We start from the raw sequence: 16,281 nt of genomic DNA, 5'->3' as shown, positions 1-16,281 counted from the left end.
GCTCGATTTGAACTCAGGTACTCCTGACTCCAGGGTCGGTGCCATCTATTCACTGTGCCATCTAGCCACCCCAACTCTCAACTTTTGAGGTCACTGCCAAAGTGTGAATGCATTTCCTAGAATTACTTGCCTGCATTCAGGGAAAGAAACCGAAGGATGGAAAGAAACTGAAGTCCAGCCTCAACCCTAATGCTAGACAATCCCATGTGGCCTCTATTGCAAGTTGCCATTGGCCCGTGGGAGAAGAGAAGTGAATTCTTCTTTCCTCTTCCTTTCCCTCCCCTTGCTGGCATCCCAAGGCAGAGAAAACACCAGAGTCCCAGAAAAGCACAGAGACCTTTCTCTTCTCCCCTCTTAAAGATCACAGAGAGCATGACTTCTCCTGATGAGAGTCCATCCTCTTCTTAGTCCCCAATCATGGCTCAGCCCTTAGTCAATGAAGACCAATCAGGGCTTGCTGGTTCATTCCTCCAAAGCTGACACTTGGCAAGAAGTCAGAGTATATGTCCAGCTCCATTGAAGGTGCCCCAGTACAGTAAATCAGAGGCCCCTGTGACCATTTCTGCTACATTGCTTGAGGATTTTTTCCTTCCAATTTGGTCACTTCCCACTAAATCGCTCCGCCCTTCTTGTAACAAATTAGTATAGTCCAACAAAACAATGCAACACATTGGCCATGTCTGAGAATGTATGCGTCATCCTGCACCTCTGCTCCATCCCTCTCTGCCAAGAGGTCAGAAGAATGCTAACCCATAAGCCATCCAAAGTCATGATTGGGTATTACATCGATCGGAGTTCTGGATATTCTCAAAGTTGTTTTCTTTTCCATTTTTGTGGTCATCATGGAGAGGGTTCTCCTGGGTCTGCTCCTTTCAACTCATTTTATTCCCCTCTCACCAAACTCATTCCTTCTATAAACTTCACCATCATTTTTGATAAGGACACCATAGCCCAGACACACAACCTTGGAATCATTCTTGACTCTTGTCTTTCTTTTCCCCCCCAGTTTTTAAACATTTTTATTTAAAGTTTTGAATTCCAAATCCTATCCCTCCCTCCCTCCCTGACTCTTCTCTTTCCAACCCCTCATTATCCTATAAGAGGCAAAATTTTATTCTATTCCTCATGTATCCCTTTCTCTTTACTCTGTTTTAAATCCTCCTCTCTTTTTGCCTGAACTATTCATATGGTCTCATCAGTCTCTCTCCTTCATTTCTTTCCCTCTCCAATTCATACCATCCACTTAAAAAGTTGGAATACTTAGAACACAAACTTTACCAGATTTGTCTTCTACTTAGAATCTCTAGTAGCCCTCAGTCTCTGAATTCAAAGACATTTTATGAGCCTCCATAAAATATAGCATTACTATATAGAATAAGAATAATAATCCTGGATGATTTTCCTGAATATTATTCCCCTTCACTTAAAACTCCATTCTATTCTGAAAATCAGTATTTCCTTTTTTGTAACAAGTTGGCTCAGCACCATTAATCACTTGAACTAAGCTCTAGTCCTGGGAATAAAAAGAAAGACAAATGACAATGCCTGCCCTCAATGGCTCACAGTCTAATGGTAGAGACAGCAGGCAGAAAACTAGGTACAGGCCAGTTATAAACAAGATAAATTGGAGGTTCTCAAGGGGAAGGCATTAGCATTTAAGGGGATCAGGAGAAGCTTTTAGCAGAACTGGGGTGTTGTAGCTGGGACTTTGGAGAAGCCCAGGGAGACTTGCCAGAGCACAGAGAGGGGAGCTGAGCACCATGAATGACAAGTAGTTTGGCAGGAGCCCATAAACATGAATAGGAGAAAAGTATAATAGGACTGAAAAGATAGGTAGGAGAGGGTTAAGTTATGAAGGATTTTTAAAATATATATATATATATATATATATACACACACACATATTTTTTAGATATTTGAAATACAACTTTATTATGATCTAAATGAGAAAGTAATGGGAATGACAATAACAAACAAAATTCACCACTGAATATTGTGATGGGACTGCAGCAGTCTTATATTTGAAACTCAAGGGGATGTAACTGTGGTCCAAAACAACTAAATACTCAGGTTCAAAATATGAATTATATTTTTTTAAACTGCCACATTCACTCCAAAGCCCATTCATCTCCTTCAGCATCCCAAAGATTAAACACATGTTCTGCTCAGCTATAAAATAGTGTCTACACCATTGACATCATAGGACAGTTGCCTACAAAACTAGGCCTGTGACACTGGGCTCTAGCTTCATTCCCTTACAGGGCATCATCTTCAACAGGGAGCGCAGTTGTCTGAGCAATCTGTAAGTCCTGCTCAGACTGTGCTGCCAGTGGTGGGTCCATGACAACCTCTGGAAGTGCAAAAGCAGGCATGGCAACAAACTCCAAACTAGGGTCTCCAATAAGTTTTCTAGCAAGCCAAAGGAAGGGCTTCTCAAAGTTGTAGTTACTTTTGGCTGAAATGTCATAGTACTGGAGATTCTCCTTCCTGTTGAAGACAATTGAGTTTGCCTTGACTTTTCTGTCCTCGATATCCACATTGTTGCCACATGACACTATAGGGATATTTCCACATACTCGTACCAGATCTCCATGCCAGTGAGGTACATTCTTTAAGTAACTCTTGATGTTAGCTCACTGAGCTTGGATGTAATAACCATCTCTCAGACCACCAAATTTCTCTAGGCAGCTGTATCCCATATGTTGAATTTAATGGGACCTCTGTTAGTATGGAGCACGAGAAGATGTACCTTAACTCCTAAGGTGGCTACATCTACCCAAATTCACCAGTCAAGTGACGTTTTACAAATGTAGTTTTCCAGTACCTCCATCACCAACTAATTCAAGTTTGAACTTGTTTGAACTTGGGGTTCTCCTTGGGCGGTCATTGTGATGATTCTTTACCACACTCTAGCTCTTGGCATCACTCCCACCTCAGCTCCCAGCTGGTGAGGCATGAAGGGCTTTTAAAATGCCTAACAGAGGACTTCCATTGATCATGGAAATAATAAGGAACCACTGAGATAATTTTTTCTTTAAAAAAAAATTTGTCATAGAGCACCAGCCCTGGAGTCAGGAGTACCTGGGTTCAAATCCAGCCTCAGACACTTAATTACCTAGCTGTGTGGCCCTGGACAAGACACTTAACCCTATTTGCCTTGCAAAAATCCTAAAAAACAATTGTCATAATGAGAGAGCAAGAGAGAGAAAAAGAGAAAGAGGAAGAGAAAAAGAGTAAGAATAAGAGAGACAGAGACATAGAGACAAAGGAGAGATAGAGAATTTTTATTTGATAAGTAGTTTCCATGTAATCTGTCCTTGAAATTTCCCTATGGAGCAGGCATTATGGTCCAGGGATAAAAATTCAGAATTTTCAGGTCAGCAAAGCTGGATTCAAATTCTGACAACTCTCTACAACTTGGGTTAGTCACCCAATGAAGTGATTGGGTTAGATGAGCCCTTAAAGTTCCTTCCAGCTTTAACTATATGCTTACATGAAATTATAGTTATCACTATTTTATGGATATGAGAACTGAAGCATCCAGAGGCCAAATGGATATAATTTCAGAAGAAAAAGGTGAAAGTTTCTTGTGAGATTTTAGCTGGGGCATAAGGAAACTAAAGAAGTAAAAAGATAGAGATAAGGAAAGAAATAGATCCAAGCTTGGGGGACAACCAATGACAATGTAGAAAATAGGGAGATGGAGTGTCCTAAGAGATGAACAATGGAAGCCAATGTCACTGGATCATAGAGTATGTGGAGGTAACTAAGATATTGGAAGTCTGGAAAGATAGAAAGGGGTCAGATTATGAAGGATTTTAAACAGGGTAACACATGTAATTCCCAAGAACTTTTTCATTAATAGGGAAGTTAAAAGGAGTTTACATAAATAGGAAGCATGAATGTGATTTGATTATATTAGAATAGTCTCCAAAAAAGTGAAGGAATGAAAAAGATGGATGCACTGGGAGTAGGGGAAAGAGAGAGGTAGAAAGGGAAATTTTTTTTCACTTGAAAAAGTCACACAAGAAAGAGAGTTTATAGTGGAAAGGAAAGTAGGGGGATTTGAACAATGTTTGAACCTCATTCTCATTGGAATTAGTTCAAAGAAGGAAGACTATATCTACATACACTTAGTTGTGTATAGAAATGTAACTTATCTAATAGGGAAATAGAAGAGGGAGGGGGATAAGAGGTGGTGATGGTGGGTGATAAAAGAGGAAGCAGTGGCTGGATGCAAAATAGACTTTTTTTTTTGCAAGGCAGTGGGGTCAAGTGACTTGCCCAAGGTCACACAGCTAGGTAATTATTAAGTGTCTGAGGCTGGACTTGAACTCAAGTACTCCTGACTCCAGGGCTGGTGCTCTATTCACTGCACCACCTAGCCACTCCGAAAATAGACTTCTGAGGAAGGACAGGAGAGAGAGAGAGAGAGAGAGAGAGAAGAACCAGAAGAAAATGAGATGGAGAAAAATACACAGTAATCATAACTGTGAATATGAATGGGATGAGCTCACCCATAAAATGAAAGTGCATAGCAGAAACAAGAATCCAACAATATGTTGTTAACAAGAGACACGCTTAAAACAGAAACACAGAATTAAAATAAAAGACTGGAGCAGAATCTAATATGCTTTAACTAAACTAAAAATAAAAGACAAGGATAACAATCATGATCTAAGACAAAGCAAAAGCAAAAATTGACCTTCCATAGTTCCCCATGTATAAGATGCACTCTTTTTTGAAAAATTTGAAGTTTAAAAACTGGGAGCATCTTATAGTCATTGTAGAATTTTTTACTTGCATTTCCTGATTTTTCACACTGGTTGTTTTTGTACTCATTGTTTCACATTTGTTACCGGTATACTAAGTTACATTTTGCCATGTTCTGCCCAGAAATGGCTCAAAAAAGATTTTTGTACAAGGCTGAATTCAAGTTCAAAGTGATCCAGATTGCAAAAGTGGATGGAAATTATGCTGCTGAACGTACATAAGTTTGGTCCTCCTCCAACTGAGAAAACAATCTGACTGGCTATGGGAAGAAGAAAAACCCTGCTGAAAATGCCAGGGCAGAAGAAGACCATGAGAGGCAACTCAACAAAATGACCTGATTTAGCGAGGGAATTGAAGAGATTGGATTGAAGAGCAAAGGGCCATTGGAATTCCTGTGTCCACAAAGATGGTTCAGCAGGAGGCCAGAAGAATTGCTGCTGAAAAAGAAGTGACTGATTTCAAAGGAGGACACTATTGGTGCTTCAGGTACACAAAACAGAATGGACTGAGCATGCGGCCATGCACCAGGCATGCCCAGAGAGTGCTTGTGATAAACCATAGATCAGGGTACAGAGAGGAGAGCAGTCAGAACCTCTTCTAAGACAGTGCTTTGTCATCCACACAGATGAGGACAAACTAATTAATGGGAGTTCTGAAAGTGATGAGAAGTTGTATGAATTTTATGATGAATAAAACTTGAGTTCAATAATTTTATGTAATAAATTTTTTTCAAATTTCAGGCCCCCAAATTAAGGTGCATCTTATACATGGGGAAATACAGTAAAAAAAAAGGATAAAGTTCAGAAAGCAACATTATGCTAAAAGATATTATAGACAATGAACTAAAATAAAAAAAAAACTTGATAGGGGCAGCTAGGTGGTACAGTGGATAAAGCATGGGCCCTGGAGTCAGAAGTACCTGGGTTCAAATCTGGTCTCAGACACTTAATAATTACCTAGCTGTGTGGCCTTGGGCAAGCCACTTAACCCCATTTGCCTTGTAAAAACCTAAAAAACAAAACTTTATAGCAAGGTTCTCTGATAAAAGTTTCATTTTTCAAATATATACTGAGTATAGAATTGAGTCAAATTTATAAAAAATAAGAGCTATTTCCCAAAAGATAAGTGATCAAAGGCAATTTTTTTTTTGAAAGAAGAAATCAAAGCTATCTTTAATCATATGAAAAAATACCTTAAATCATTAGAATATTGTATTAGAGAAAAATAAATTAAAGCAACTCTGAGTACCATTTCACTCCTTTCAAAAGTGACAAATGCTGGAGGGGACGAGGGAAAATAGATACATTATCGAGTTGTTGGTGTAGTTATGGATTAGTCCAACCACTCTGGAGAACAATTTGAAATTAGGTCCAAAGGACTATAAAGCCATGCTTATACTCTTTGACCCAACAACATCACTTCTAGTTCTGTATCCTAAAGAGGTCAAAGAAGTAGAAGGATACATTTGTACAAAAATATTTTAACAGCTCTTTTGAGATGGAAAAGAATTAGAAACTGAAGATTGCTCTTTATTTGGAGAATGACTGACCATGTTGTGGCATGTGATTGTAATGGAGTACTACTTCATAAGAAGTTATGAGGGGATGATTTCAGAAAAATTTAATGAGACCTATTTGAAATGATGCAAAGTGAAGTAGGAAGAACCTGGGGATTATTGTACATTGTAATAGCAATGTTGAAATGATGATCAACTATGAACGACTTGGTAATTCCATTCAATACAATGATCCAAGGAAATCCCAAAGAACTCATGACAAAAGATGCTATCTATCTCAAAAGAAAGAACTGATGAATTCTGAATGCAAATTGAAGTATAATTTTCTCACTTTATTTTTCTTTCTTCTTAAAAAATATGGGATAATATGGAAATATATTTTGCATGATTTCACATGCATAATTGATATCGTATTGATGGTGGGAAGTGGGAAAGAAGGAAAGAATTTGGAACTCAAATTTTAAAAATGCTAAAATAAATAATAAAAATTTTAAGTATTTTTAAAAATAAAAATCAAACAGAGGATTTTTTCATTTGATCCTGGAGATAATAGGGAACCACTGGAGTTTAGTGTATTGGGGAAGTAGCATGGTCAGAGCTATACTTTAGGAAGCCCAGTGGACAATGAACTGGAGTGAGCCATGGGACTTATGACAGACAGACCCACAAGCAGGCTATTGCAGTAATTCAGGCATGGAGTGAACCTAGGTTTCCAAGTACATGACAGAGGGATGGTGTCCAGATAACAGTTCAGTGAAAAGAATCTGAGGGTTTAGTGGATTGCAAGTTCAGTATGAATCTACAGTATGATATGGTGGCCCAGATAATGACTATATCTTCAGTGGTAAGGAGGCCTAAAGAGCCTGGGTTCCCACTGTCCTCTTTTAAGGTCTAGTCATATCTAGAGAGCTGAGTTCAATTTTGGGGTAACAAGTTTTAGGAAGGAACCTTGATAAGATGGAGATTACAGGAAGAAAGCAACCAGGACAGTGAAGAATTTTTTACTACATGAATCAGTTGAAGAGGCTCCAGATGATTACTCCAGAGAAGAGAAGGCAGGGAAGGTTCTGGGAAGGAGTAGGGATCCATAGGATTGGGACTTCAATGCTTTGGAAAAGTTATCAAATAGAAAGTGATTAGTTTTGTTTTGCTTGACCCAAAGAATAGAAGCAGAAGGGGTTGGAGGAGAGACAGAGGGACAGATTTCTGCTCAGAAGACTTTTTCAGATATAGAAATATGAAAGAAAGGTGGAATGAACTCTACTGGGAGAAAATCTTCACTGGTTCCTTCATTGAAGGTCTCCAAGCAAAAGATTAACAACTACCTGTCATGTACTCATGTAGAGGTGAATGTAGGTTGCATTGGATGACCTTGGAGGTCCCTCCAGTTCTGACTGGCTATGATTCTGTGACATTCTTTGGTCCATGTTTTAAGATTATTTATAGTTCTGCTTTTCTATTTTCTAAGGACCCTCTCAGATTCTCTCTCTATTCTCTCTCTCTCTCTCTCTCTCTCTCTCTCTCTCTTGCAATTGGAGTTAAGTGACTTGCCCCAAGTCACACAGCTACTAAATGTCTGAGGATGCATTTGAACTCAGGTTCTCCAAACTTGAGGGCCTGTGCTCTGACCACTGTACCCCAGTTGCCCTTGATATTCTATATTCTAAGGGCTCTGACATTCTGTATCCGAAGGGCCCTTGTAGCTATGTTCTAAGGTCATTTTCATCTCTAAAATTCTGTTTTTTTCCAGTGTTCTTAAACCACTTCCCGTCCTAGTAATACTCTCTCACCTCCCTGCCCCCCACATAAATGCCTCCCTCATAACAAAGAAAAACAGTTTAGATGGAAAAAAAGCATCATAGCCACTTCAACTGGCTGTATATAGTGCATTCCATCCCTAAGTCCACAGCCTTTCCACCATGAGATTGTAAGCATTTATCAGAATTGGTCCTCATAAATACTTTAGTGTTATTTTCATTTACATAGTTGTGGTCATTATGTATATTGTTATATTGTCTAACATTCTATGTTCTAAAGTCCTTCCTGCCTCTGACATCTTGGGCTCAAAGGCTCTCCATTTCTGAAATCTTGTCTTCCTTGCAGTTCTGACATTCTAGGTTCTAAGACCCTCTATCTCTAACATGTCCTTTTCTAAGTTGATCCTATTAGCTCTATTGATAACTTGTGCTCTAAGGGCTCTCTCGACTCTGACATTCTCTGTTCCACGGGTCCTCCCAGCTCTGACATTCATTGTTCTAAGAGTCTTTCCAATCCTGAAATTCTATGTTCTAAGGACCCTCCCAGTTCTGAAATTCTGTGTTCTTAGCCCTTCCAGTCCTGACATTTTCTATTCTAAGGACCCTCCCAGCTCTGACATTCAGAATTCTAAGGGTTCACTCAGTTCTGACATCCTGTGTTCTAAGGGCTCTCCCAGCTCTGACATCCTGTGTTCTAAGGGCTCTCCCAGCTCTGACATTTAGGGTTCTGGCATTCTATGCTCCATCTCTAATATTTCCTTTTCTAAGGGCTCTCTCTGTATTCTCCTACTTCTAAACATTCACTGGGTGTATGTTGTGCCACTGGTTCTTTACAAACATACCCATGGAGCATGTACCCATATAGGGCATGTAGCCTAAGGAGTACCACATACTTAAAAAAAATAATCTTTGCTTGGAAAAGTAACATGAGGTTACAGATTCAACATCTGGAGTCTTGAATATTGGGGAATGAATAGAGAATTGACCTCAGAGTCAAGACCTGAATTCATGTCCTGCTTGGCTCTCAGGGCCCCAAGGAGATTCTCTAAATCTCTAAGTGTCTGAGCAGGTGTAGATCTTCCTTAGTGGAAACCATCCACTTAAAGGAAATTCTTCCCACTAAATACTTGACCTGATCCAAGAAAAGAAAACTATCTTCATTTGACCCTTGCCCCGTCCCCTCAAGCCATCAGCCTTTATTTTTCTCTTTACAGCCAACCCAGAGAAAGTTGGCTGCATTCCCTTTCTTCATTTCCCTTGTCTCCCACTCATTTCTCAGGTTCCAACAATCTGGCTTCCAATCTCAACACCAGAGCCCTAAGGGTGACTAGGGCTTGGTCCCAGGGTGGTGGGTGCTTGGGGAAGGGAAAGCACCTACTAAGTAACAGGCCCTGGGCTAAACCCTCATTTCAGAGGTAGAGACTGTTAATATTCCTATTTTATAATTAAGAAAACTGAGGCAAAGAGAAGTGAAGTGATTTGCCTAAAATCACAGCCAGATCTTTCTGACTCCAGCCCCAGACTCTACTCACTGTGTAACTTTGGCAGATAGAAACAACCAACATCAGCACCTGGTTAGTAAATAGAGGAAATAAGCAGATTCCCATAGGTTTCAAGATCCCTTCAGCAGCTAGTTCTTAACTGAGCCCCTTTCCAGTCCTGCCACCATCCTATTCTCTCTTGGTCCTGAATTCTATCATTCCAAGGTCTCAGAGATTTGTCTACTCGCCCATCCACCTCCATTCAGGACCAGCTGAATTTATTTTTTTTTAAATAAAAATTAAAAGCTTGATTAAAAGGTGCCTCCCATGTTGCTTGCACTTTTGGTGGTGCTTGTTCCATAAGTGGGCACCATAATCATTAGTTCTGGCTCTGCAGGGCAGGAGAGAAGTTGCTTGCTTTTGGGTTGGATGGCTCAGGGTAGGTTTGCCTAGAGGTTGGGGGATTTGGGGGAGAGGATGTGCAGATAGAGATCAGAGTGAAGGGAAAGTGGTCTCCTGGGGAGTGTTAAGATGGAACAGGAAAGTAGTAATGAATATTTGTAGTGGGGACAGCCCAAGCAGACAGAGAGTAAACACTGAAAAGGAGGGCAGACAAAGCCTGGAAAGGGAGGAAGATGGTGACATTTTGGAGGATGGGCTACCTTGCCTGGATCTCATAGAGGAAGCTAACACTGCTTTGGTGAGTATTGGAAGGAGGGGAAAGAGGATGGAGGAACAATCAGTGGGCAATTTGATTGGTTCTGGCTCCCTGGGCAGACAGTCTCCCAGACCTCAAAGAGCGAACTACTGAAATAGAGAAGTGGGTGTTTTCATTATTCCCATTTTTAACAGATGGGGAAACTGAATCTTATACAACTAGTAGATGTCTGAATCAGGAGGCAAACTCAAGTCTCCCTCCCTCTAAGGCCAACCTTTTCTTCACTATATCATGTGTCTGCTTTGCCTCAGTTTCCCCATCTGTAAAATGAAAGATTTAGACCTGGTCCCCAAGATGTAGAACCTATGAAATGTTTGAAGGCTTTGTCTTGAGCACGGGGCCAGCCATGCTTTGGCGGGGGCCCCTCTGCCACTAGGCACTAATGAGCTTAGCAGACAGCCCAGGCTGGCCTGAGAAGGCCAGCCAGTCCTCCTCTCCACCCCAAGGCCTGTGGCTGGGCCCCACCCGCCCGGGAGCTACTCCCCAGACCTTCCCAGGAAGCAGCTGACATATTTTCCTCTACTATTCATGCTCTTTGGGCCTGGATGGCGGCAGGGGGCCTCCGGCCTGGGAGGCAGCTTGGGGATTTGTACAGGGAGGGAGAAGGTTGGACTGGGGTGGGGGGGAGCTGGGATAGAGGGTGGTGGGGTGAATGCCCAAACTCCCCTGGAAGAGCTAATCTCCCTGTGGCTGGGGCAAAGCTCTCATTTCCAGGAAGGCTCTTGCCTGGCCTATTTCCATGCAGCCTCAGGGGGACCGGAACACAGACACCAGCCCCACTCCTCAGCTAGCTTGGCTTCTCCTTTGAGGCCCGCATCCCTCCCAAAACCACCAGGCTTTGGCTAGTATTGGAGAAATTAATGAGGGAACCAGGGGAGAGGGAGTGAAGGAGCAAGGGGGGATCATAAAGTGCTAATCTAGTGATCAGGGGAATGAGGCTAATGAGGACCCCAGGGCACCCTCAACCCAGAATGGGCACTGTCTGAGCTTAACCCTGTGCAGCCAGTGACCCCCTCCTGGGAGTCAGCTCAGGGTGGAAGTCAAGAAACCTGGGTTTTGTTTGTTTTTTAATATGTCTGTTTCTACACTCTACTGCCACCAAGGGATTCTAAGACCTTGACAAGTCACTTCTCTTTAAGTCTCAGTTTCCCCTTCTGTAATATGTGATGTTCATAATCTTTAAGGTTCTTTTCCAATGTTCACATCCTCTTTCTGACCCTTCCCTGAAGCAGATTTTTAAATTTTAAGGGCTGTCTCAGTTCTGACATCCTGTGTCCTAAGGGTCCTCCTAGGTCTGACATCCTGAGTTCTAAGGATCATCTCTGCTCTGACATCTTGTGTTCTAAGGGCCCTTCTAGCTCCAACATCCTGTGTTCTAAGGGCCCTTCTAGCTCCAACATCCTGTGTTCTAAGGGTCTGCCCAGCTCTGACATCCTGTGTTCTAAGGGTCGTCCCACATCTGACATACTGTGTTCTAAGGGCCCTTCCAGATCTGACATCCCAAATTCTAAGGACCTTCCAAGTTCTGATATCCTGTGTTCTAAAGGTCCTCCCAGGTCTGACATTCTAAGTTCCAAGGACCCTCCAAGTTCTGACATCTTGAGTTCTAAGGACTCTCCAAGTTCTGACATCCTATGTTCTAAGGATCCTCCCAGCTCTGACATCCCATGTTCTAAGGACCCTCGCAGCTCTGACATCCTGAGTTCTCTGACAACACCAGTTCTAAGGCTCTTCCTAGCCCCAACTTTCCATGTCCTGGAAGGCCCTCCCAACTCTGAAACTCTGCATTCTGTTTTCCAATCTCTTTTAGTTCTGACATTCTCTCCTCTAAAGCCTTTCCCTGAGAATCTATGGAGATGTAGCTCTGTATCTACTCTGCACCCCTGCCAGGATTCTGACATCTGAATGAGGCAGAAAGGTGGCCCTGTTTTCAAGGAGGGCACCATGGGTCCCTGTGTCCTGGAGAGTCAACAGTTTCATCTCAGCTCTCTTGTCAATCTGGATGGGGCACCTCCCTCATCCCAGTCTCCCTTTAAGTAGCATTGAGGTGAAGAGAGGAGGGGAAGAAAACTGCCTCCAAGCTCAGAGAATTCAGTGTAAAGGAGGAGAAAGGAGATCTGGGTTCTTGTGCTGACTTTGTGTGGCTCAGAGCTTCAGACCCTGATGCCAAGGCCTTTTTTTCCTATCTCCAGATCAGGGCCTGTCCACTCCAGAGCTCATGGGCTAGTTGGGGAGATAAGATTCTCCTGTAATCCTAAAATGATTTATAGGAATTGAGAGAAAGGAATGGCATATCACTGAGACTGAGGCAATCGGGGTAGTCTTTCTGGAGGAAATGGAATTCTAGACCCTACAGCTAACTTGTAGGAGGGATTCAGATCTAGCCCAATTCTTCATGGGGGGGGGGGGGTCTGAAAATGGGACATTGCTAGAGAACGTCCTCTACCCCCAGTCTAGGGTTAGAGGAGGGACTTGGGACCTGAACTGGATATTTCGGGGCAAATAATGGGGAACTCTCTTCCCATATCCTGATCCCCCAATTCTAGAGTCCAGGGAGAAGTGTGGGCTATTCCTATGGGAAGCTGGGCAGGGATGGAGGAGCAGGACGTCTCTGGTTTCTCTTTCCATCCCTCTGCAGCTCCACTGACATCACTGGTTCTGAGTTGGGCTGTTTACCTACTCTGAACCCTGAATTTGCTCCACCCCCAGCTGTGGTCACAGACTGTGTCTGGCTTGTCCATGGGCAGCTGGACTCAGAACCCAAGCCGACCACCCCGCCAAGGAGTTAGGGAAACATACACACAGAGACAAAGACACACACACACTCAGAGGTTCACAATACTTAACCAGGCCTCAACTTGGAGAGGAGAGCAGAGGTTTAATCTTGGTTCCTTGCATCATATCTGCCCTGGAAGGAGTAAGAAAGAAGCTTTTATAGTAACCTGGCTCCAGACCACCTCTTCAGGTGTAATGCTCTTGGAACATTTGGGATGACACTTTCCTAATCAGTGAAGAGTACACTGATGCTACATGTCTGAGAGAGAAGCAGATTGAATGCAAGAGCTTTGGAAAGGAGAGATAGTCTTCCTTCTGTTTCTAAGGTAGACTAGACATGGTGCCAGCATCCCTCTATGACCATCTCTGGACACAGAGGGCTCCACTCCATCCCATCCAAGGAGAAATCCCCCAAATTTCTGTGAAAGCAAGCTGGAAAGAAGAGATATATTGAATAACCATCTTCCTTCTATGTGTCTGCTGTATACAAAGTCTGTTTCTGTGTGTGTGTGTGTGTGTGTGTGTGTGTGTGTGTGTGTGTGTGTGTCCATGTGTCCAGAATCAATCCCAGAAAGAATCTGGAATCATGTGGAATCTCAAGATACAGAAAGAAGAATGTCTCCCCTCTCCAAAATTCATATACCAATCCTGCCCTTCCTGCAGTCACTTTTTATGGAGTCAGCTTTCAATTAATTTGGAGTCTTATGCAAAATGCCCCAGGCTTTGCTAGAAACCAGATTATTCCTTCCCTTCATGCATTTAAATTGTCTTGCTTACTGTTCTTCCTACATGATATGTTCAGTATGGTGCTGAGGACACTCTAGTTTTGGAGCCAGAGGATCCAGGTTCAAATCCTACCTCAACTATTTACCACAGGTGTGACTTTGGGTAAGTCATATAATCTCTCTGAGATGCAGCTAGGAGTGGGGCAAACTCAAGGTTCAGAGTTTTTAAGCAGCTCAACTCAGAGCCAGTGATTTCTGTAGAACTACAGAGGGATGAAAAGAGAAACCAGAGCTGTTCTGCTTCTCCATCCCTGTCCAGCTTCCTACAGGCACAGCCCACTCTTCTCCTTGGACTCTAGAACTGGGGGATCAGGGTATGGGAAGAGGGCTCCCCATTCTTTGTTATGATAATGCCTGCACAAGTTGTCCCGGTGTCTTGAACATTTGGCCTGGTAGAACTCCTTGCTTCCTTTAAGGTCTACTCAGGGTCTATTCTGATTCCTCCCTACTCCAAGTGCCCTTTTTTCTTCCCCTCCCCACTTGTTTTTCTATTTGCTTATGTCTATTCATGTTGTTTCCTCACTAGAATATAACCTCCTTGAGGGCAGACTATTTCATATCTAACTTCATATACCCAAACCTATCACCAGAATACAGTAATCCCTTACTAAATGTTTGTTGGGTGAAAGAAGAAGGCCCCCCTGGAATGCTCCACCTTCTCAAAGTCTTCCCCCCACCCCCATTGGCATCACCCTTTGGAATGTCATTGTCCTTAGAAATCTTCTATAAATCAAGGCATCAAAGAATATCTGCCATCAGAGCTATGTTTTACAAAGATATTTCACATCCTGAGAAGAAGGGTTTGAACAGGAAGAAATGAAAGCCAGAGGATGTAAATTGACAGGACTTTGTGACTATTTGGACACAGGGTTGAAAGAGAACTTTGAGGTTTTAAACCCAGGTAACTACTGCTCGTTCCCTCCCTCAAGGTAGATCAATAAACATTGATTAAACATTTATTATGTGCTCTGGTTACATTACACTCTCTCCATAACTAAGCTGTATTTAACTCTTATAGTTATTCAAAATGTAGTCTGCTTATACTTCTGTAAAGGAGTTGGTCCCTGAAATTCGAAGACAGAAAAAAACTAATAAAAAGTTATTATTAAATTAACTGAAAAGATATGGCCATACTAGATGATGGTTTTACAAAGTAGGAATAGGTAGGCCAACTTGTTCTGAATTAGAAAGGGAGCAAAACTATTGTACAATCATAGACCATGTATTGCGTGCCTACCCGCTAACTTAGCCTTACTCATAACCCATGACTTGACTCAGTCCAACTGTAGTCAAGTTCTCAGGTGAACGCTGAAGAGGCAGGAGACAAAGATGGCAATGTCTCTGTGTATTCAACCCCAAGCAAGTGCTTAAATACCCCTCCTAGTCCCTGGTCCACTCCCATCCATGGGGCACTCTCCAATTAGCAAGTCAAACCATGCTCCTGTGCTCAGGCTCCTGGACACCAGGTGACAAAAGTTTACTTCCTCAGGCTAGTACCTTCACACACAACAGTCTCTTACAACCGTGCCCTTCCTCCACCATCTTGGGAGAGAAAGTGGAAAAAGAGCCCTATTCTTCATCAATACAAGACACAGAGCTGGAGGAGGGGGATGCTGGGAAAAGCCTCATGGGATCAGAAGAGAAGGATGAGCAGCAGTATCTGCCAGAAAGACAAATCAAGAGTTGTATCAGAATAGAAGCTATGTTGCTGGAATACTCAACTTTTCTACCCACTACAGACTGCAAGGTAGATCCCAAGTGTTCCTGTATTTTATTTCTCCATTTGGTCCCCTTCATAGGAGCCTAATCCAATTCTACTGGTTGGATTGTAATTAATGGGAATTCAGTTGGGAGGAGGCGGGTGATGGGGAAAAGTTTTCAGGGAAGAGATAGAGAAAGATCCATTACTGAGTTGTTTTGCCAAAAGTGCTATCTCTAGTTGGGGGTTTAGGGTTATGAAAAAGATAGTTACCAGTCTTTGATATTATTTCTCAGAGTGAATGTGGAGCCTTTGTACCAGGCAATTCATTTGAGAAACAAGGAGTGACTGAACAACTCATATCACTACATCATTACCCTGTTAATATGTATATGTTCCTACCCATAACAGAACACATAAACTTCTTGAAGATACAGACTTCATTTTTTGTCCTTGTATCCTTCCCATCTAGCTCAGTTCCAGTCACGTAGTAGGCAACTAATAAATGTTTACTGATCAATTGTTACTGTCTACAAAAATAGTAAAGTTTCTAAAAAGGACATGTTTGAAGAGAAAGATAATGAAGTCAGGTTTGGAAATATTAAACTTGAGATGCTTATATAATATCTAAGTGAAGATATCTCATAAATAGAGGAAACAATTATAATTGAGTTGTGGAAATGGAAATGTTAGCACATTCTGAGAGGCAAGACAGTTCAGTTATACGGGCAGGAAGCTAGCAGTTGTTACCAAAAATCCTAAGAAGGGGGCGGCTAG

At 42.2% G+C, this 16,281-nt stretch overlaps 1 protein-coding gene and 1 pseudogene across 1 annotated transcript in view; both read right to left on the bottom strand.

Moving 5' to 3' along the window:
* Nucleotides 1-16,281, bottom strand: part of COMP (cartilage oligomeric matrix protein) — a 126,732-nt gene that overhangs the window by 32,058 nt on the left and 78,393 nt on the right. The window contains exon 2 of the mRNA XM_074204732.1: nt 13,093-13,153. The gene's annotated coding sequence lies outside the window, so the exon portion shown is untranslated. The remainder of the gene's footprint in view (nt 1-13,092; nt 13,154-16,281) is intronic.
* On the bottom strand, nt 2,256-2,887 carry LOC141497595 (GTP-binding nuclear protein Ran-like; annotated as a pseudogene).

The sequence above is a fragment of the Macrotis lagotis genome, chromosome X, assembly GCF_037893015.1.
Source record: "Macrotis lagotis isolate mMagLag1 chromosome X, bilby.v1.9.chrom.fasta, whole genome shotgun sequence".
Taxonomy (NCBI): Eukaryota; Metazoa; Chordata; class Mammalia; order Peramelemorphia; family Peramelidae; genus Macrotis; species Macrotis lagotis.
The sequence above is the reverse complement of the archived record's forward strand: the minus strand, read 5'-3'. Positions and strand labels throughout refer to the sequence as shown.